This window comes from Eriocheir sinensis, chromosome 28 (genome assembly GCF_024679095.1).
Source record: "Eriocheir sinensis breed Jianghai 21 chromosome 28, ASM2467909v1, whole genome shotgun sequence".
Lineage (NCBI taxonomy): Eukaryota > Metazoa > Arthropoda > Malacostraca > Decapoda > Varunidae > Eriocheir > Eriocheir sinensis.
Genome location: NC_066536.1, coordinates 18,283,431 through 18,289,546, shown reverse-complemented (window position 1 = coordinate 18,289,546; position 6,116 = coordinate 18,283,431). Strand labels below are relative to the sequence as shown.

General features: G+C 48.1%; 1 non-coding gene across 1 annotated transcript; it reads left to right on the top strand.

Moving 5' to 3' along the window:
- The first annotated feature begins 1,185 nt into the window (after positions 1 to 1,185).
- Positions 1,186 to 1,258, top strand: Trnak-cuu (transfer RNA lysine (anticodon CUU)). The gene has a single exon. It is a non-coding gene; the product is annotated as a tRNA-Lys (tRNA).
- Positions 1,259 to 6,116: the final 4,858 nt, after the last annotated feature.

Here is a 6,116-nt window from a genome sequence, read left to right as displayed (position 1 = left end):
CCCTTTCCTTTAATTCCTACCTCACTTCTTCCCTCCCTCTCTTCCTCCCTTCCTTTCTTTCTTTCTTTCTTTCTTTCTTTCTCTCTCTTTCCTCCCTCACATGTAGTAATGGTGTTATCCCTCCCTTGTTCTCCCTCTCCCCCTTCCTCTCTCTTTCTCTTCTTTCCTCCTTCCCTTCCTTCCTCCCTTCCTTCCTTCCCCGTCTACAACCTTCTTTCTTCCACCCTCCTACTCCCCTTCCTCTCTCTTCCTCCATCTCCCTCTCTCTTTCTCCTTCCTCCCTTCCTCCCCCGCAAACAACAATGGACCAGGCCGCGGCAATAAGGTCACCCAAACACCGCGTCATAAAAAGAAGCCAAAAAAGAGAAACCTGAGCATCGGCCGTGATTGAATCCGATAAAAATTAACGACGCATAACCCTCCGACAAATAGCGTGGCAATAAGGGGATCCAAGAGGCCATCGGACGCTCGCTAAACAAAGGAACATCGGCCTTCATGACCCTTGGACGTAAATAAACGGTCACTGTGGTGTTATTATTTATTTTCCCGTCGTCGTCTCCTCCCTCTCCTCTTCCGTAGATGATCCATTATTATCTTGGAAGGTCGATAACATTAGGGAATATTAGTCACGTTGATGGGGAAGAAGGGAAAGAGAGGGAGAGAGGGAGGAGGGGGTGGAGGAAGGGAGAGGAGGAGGAGGACGAGAAGAAGGATATGAAGAAGGGATGAAATGGGTGTAGACAGAAAGAGTGGAAAGGAAGGGGTAAGAGAGGGAGAGGGAGGGAGAGAGGTGGAGGAAGAGAAGGAAGAGGGAGAAAGGATAGATAGATAGAAACGGTGGAAAGGAAGGAATAAGGGAAGGATAAGAAAAGGAAGGAAGGGAAGGGAGGGTGGGTGCGTGGAAAGGGAGAGAGAGAGAGAGAGAGAGAGAGGAAGAGAGAGACAGAGGCAATTCGTATATTCCATCATTCCCGGGTCTGGTTGATGAATGGTCCACCTGGTTATCATGCAATAGATCTAGAACACATCGCAGACAATGATATAATATAGACATGTGTGTGTCTGTGAGTGTGTGTGTTCATATTCTCAGACAGTACTTCAGACTCACACTATACGACTGTTCTTTAGGACCACAGAAAAAAAGAGAGAGAAACATAGAGAGAGAGTGTGTGTGTGTATCAGCAAGCCCGGCTAGCTCAGTCGGTAGAGCACGAGACTCTTAATCTCGGGGTCGTGGGTTCGAGCCCCACGTTGGGCGACAAGATTTTTTCCCCGTGCAATCATCACTTCCCGGCTCCGTAAACGTCGGCACGCTTCTAAGGATCCATGAATATTAATAGATTTTTTATGAGCAGTGTAAAATTATGCCCTAAACTAAGATGTGTGCGTGTCGGCATACACACACACACACACACCACTCCCACCAACAACACCCGGTTAGCAAACATTCATTCTTAATTAAAATCACTTTCCCGGAAATTCACCTCCCCCACCCACCCACCCACCCACCCACACACACACACACACACACACACACACACACCGAGCCCAAGCCAAGCTGTTCTGTGTCTCCGTCTTATTTCATCTCACATCCTCATCAAGTTAAAACCGGACACCAGGGAGGCATAAAAACATGTTAGGCAGCTCCAGAGCATCCGTAGGGTGATGGTAGTGAATGAGGGGAGCGCTGAAGGTCAAACCCAAACTCTTTCGCAATAGTAGGAAAATTTTGAGGAAAGAAATAAAGGAAGAAAAATACCAAGGAATGAACAAACAAAAGAAGTAGAACGAAAGGATGAAAGAAAGTCTCCATTTGCCCTTTGTCACACTTATCCTTCTTCCTTTCTTTCTGTTCCTTGTATGTCTTTCTTTCTGTGTCCCTCGTTCTTTCTTTGTTTTCCTCGTTCTGGCTACTATTTCTGTGTCTCAAAGCCCCCGCGGCTCCTGATGTGTCCGGTGCGGTCAGGAACGCTTGTGTGGGTGTGGCAAGGGCCTCGAAGTGATATTAATAAGGTCTTGATGTTTACGAGGAAGATAAGGAGGAGCAGGAGGAGGAGGAGGAGGAGGAGGAGAAGAAGGAGGAGGAGGGGCAGGAGGAGAAACCCGACCACTGACACATAGGACACACACACACACACACACACACACACACGGGGCCGTCGTAACAGAGGAAGACGTTTAGTACACGTTTAAGTACCCGGGAGGGGAAGGGAATGAGCCTGCAGATTGCCTGCGACCTCAACACCCCCCCCCCCGCCAGGTCAACGGGATGAGGGGGGGGGCTGACGAAAAGAGAGAGAGAAAAAGAGTAAAGAGAGAGAGAGAGAGAGAGAGAGTTGACCTGCAAACGATGAAATATATAATCTAAACACTTGTTAACACACACACACACACACACACACACACACACACACACACAGACCCACCCCCACAGACACACGCACAAATACCCCGCCCCCCCCTCCACACACACACACACACACACACACACACACACACACACTCGGATGCTGCAGGGAGCGGGGCGGCGTGGAGTGGGAGATGGAGGAGAAGGAGAATATTTGGCAAGATTGGTCTAGTCACCCCTTAACCCTCCCCGCCCGCATTATTGGGCATTTAATCGCCTCTTAACAACCGGATTTTTACTGCCCAACTGCGCTCTAATGGTCGTAGAAAAGGAGGAGGAGGAGAAGGAGAAGAAGAAGAGAATTAGGAAGAGAAAGAGGATACGAAGGAGGAGATAGAAGAATAGGAGTAGGAGGAGGAGGCGAAGATGGGGAGGAATACGAGGAGGAGGAGGAGGAGGAGAAGAAGAAGGAGAAAAAAAGAGGAGAATAAGGTTAAGTAATCAAGAAACAAGATACGAAGAAGGAGGAGGAAGAGGAGGAGGAGGAAGAGGAAAAGTAGGAAAACTTTGGTAAGAGAACCGGGTAGGACACGAAGTAATGGGTTTAAACTGGATAAATTCAGATTCAACAGAGACATTGGGAAAAATTGGTTTACCAACAGAGTGGCGGATGAGTGGAATAGGCTTAGCAGTCATGTGGTGAGTGCCAATACAATTGTCACATTAAAAAATAGATTAGATAAATTCATGGACAGCGATATTAGGTGGGGTTAGATACACGGGAGCCTAGGTTCAAAGGAGCTGCCTTGTACACGCCTGCCGGCCTCTTGCAGACTCCTACTTCCTTATGTTCTTATGTTCTAATGAGAAGACAAGAAAATTAAAAGGGTAAAAAAGAAGGAGAAAAAGGAAAGGAAGGAGGGATAAGAAGAGGAAGAGGAGGAGGAGGAGGAGGAAGAGGAAAAGGTGGAACAAGAGCAAAAACAGGAGGAGGAGGAGGAGGAGGAGGAAGAAAAGGTGGAACAAGAACAAAAACAGGAGGAGGAGGAGGAGGAGGAGGAGGAGGAAAAGGTGGAACAAGAACAAAAACAGGAGGAGGAGGAGGAAGAGAAAGGGTAAGAGGAAAGTAAAAGAGCTTGAAATACTGAAAGTCGAAAAGAGAATAAGGAGTAAGTCGAAGGAAGGAAGGGAGGAGGAGGAGGAGGAGGAGGAGGAGGAGGAGGAGGAGGTTGTTGTGGCGGTCATGAGTGAAGGGAAAGAATAATTGGAGGATAAAAGAATAAAGAGAAGGATAAAGGAAATAATAAAAGAGGACGTAAGTAGGGAAAGAAGACGATTAAAAGGAAGAAGATAAGGAGGAAGACGATATGAGGAGGACAAGATGAGAGAAGAAACAGATGAGGAGAACGAGGACAGAGGTGACACACACACACACATGCACACACACACACACACACACACACACACACACACACACACACACACACACACACACACACACACACGCAAGTCAGTAATGAAATAGGACGAATATAACCAAGGTGAGGACAAACAACGGCAAGCGAACGAGGATATACGAGGAGGAAAAGCAGGAGAAGAAGTGGCCGTAGGAGGCAGAAGAGGAGGCATCGGGAATGTGTCGCGATGAATGAGCCGAAGTCGTAAGCGAGGAACGACGCCCCCTGGAAAAGGCTACCAAAGGCCCTCCCCCGGCAAGGCCCAGACCAAGGCTCGTTAACACTCGCTCCTCGACCTTACTGCATCGCCTCTTGTGACTCGCTCTTCGCCCCTCCGTGACGCAGACAACCTGGGCGTTACGTCGCGTCTTATCGGCCGATATGGCGAGATGGCTGATCGTAACTGTATCATAAACGCCGACCCCACCCTCCGACCCTCTCCTGATCCCACCCCATCCCGACCCCATCCCGGCCCCACCCCGACAAAACTTGCCCATTCCCCCAAACTCCCTTATTTCCCTCCTATAACCCATTCTTATTACTGCCTGTCCTTCCTTCTGTTCCTCCCTGTCACCTCCCTTCAAACTCCCTTATCTCCCTCCCTATAACCCATTCTTACCACCTCCCAACCCTTCCTTTTCTTCCTTTTGTTTTGTTTTTTCTTTCTTTTTTTACATTTTCATTTTCTTTGTTTTCCTTCAGATCTCATTTCCTTCTTTTGTTTTTCCTCCTTCACTATCCCTCTTTAGTCATTTCTTCTTCTTCTTCCTCTTCCTTCTCCTCTTCCTCCTCAATCATTCTCCTCCTTCCCTTCTTTTTCTTTCTCCTTATTATCTATTCATTCTCCTCGCACAGTATTTTCTCCTTCCTTTCTTCCTTCCTTCCTTCCTTCCTTCCTTTCTTCCCTCTCACTTGAAATCAATAACCTTCAACCCCTTTTTTCCCACTTCCTTTATTTATCACCCCTTCCTTTCTCCTCCCCACTCAGCCATGGACTCTGTAAATCACCAACATCTCCCTTCCCTACCTTCTTCCTCCTCCTCCTCCTCCTCCTCCTCGACACTACCCCCCAACTCTTAATCCACATCTCCCAGCAACTAAGTAAGACCCCTTCCCCCCCCCCCTCCTCCTCCTCCTCCCTCCTCCTCCTCCTCCCCCTTCAAGTAAACTCGTAACTCAGCCCGTTTCAGCATAAAGTCTCAAACGCCGCGGAGATTCGAACCCACGGCCATTAACATCCATAAAAAAGGAAGGAAAAAAAAAGAAGTAGGGAGCCCCAGTCGGAGTAGTACCTCGCAACCAATTCATTAGCATGTCAGAAGCAAAAGTCCCGGATGGAGGGGGAGGAGAAGGGGGGAGAGGGGGGCTGGAGGGAGGGTGGGGGGGAGGAAGGGAGAGGTTAGAGCCAAAAGGGATAAAGGGTTAGGGAGGGAGAGGGTTAGAGAAAGACAGAGGGAGTTGGAATGGTGCTGTCAAACGCTTCTTGTTCTTCCTACGACTATTTTTTTCTTAAGGCCAAAAGATGAGCCACGTCGGGCTGCCATGAGTGCTTCTCCCGTTCACAGCGCGGAAGTCTTGGAAAACTATACCGCCAGTGTCATGAAAGTACCAATGAATGAACTACCCCCCCCCCCCCCCCCTGACAACTAACTACCACGAGAGCCTTTTGAAATAGATGGACTAAGAGCCTTGTTCTTAAACTTTTCGGCGCCCAAGCACTCACCTTTTTACAAGGGTAGCCATATGACCTTGGTGGTAATAGTTTAACCCTTCTTCTGCACCGTGAACCTTAAGGAACACTCACTAGAACCCAATTGTCTAGGAGTTTGGGGGATTTCCAGGGGTATCTTAATGACCCTGGTGAGAGTTTGAGCCCTCTTCTGTACCGTGAACCTTAAGGAACACTCACTAGAACCCGATTGACCTCCTTGTCGGTCTTTGGAATTAGTTGATGCGAGGGGTGGTGGTTGAAGCGTCTGACATCACCGACCAAAAGCCCCAAAGAGTATAATGATATGGACCTTAAAACCGGGTCGCAAGGAAAGAGCTCTCGTGTATTTTTTGCCCTTTCCTTTCTTTTCTCTTTCACTTTCCACTTCTTTTGTTAACTGTTACTTTGGCTCCTCTTGGTCTTTGCCCTTGTTAAATTTTCTTCCACTTTCAACTTTTTTCTCTTTATTTTTCTTCTTTTTGCTTCAATTCGCCTTCACCGCCTTCGTGTTCCTCCTTCTCCCAGCGTTTTATCGGCGACGCGTGATGGACGTCTCCCCCTTCGGTTAATTACGGTAATATCCAGAAGACTCGGTGCTTAA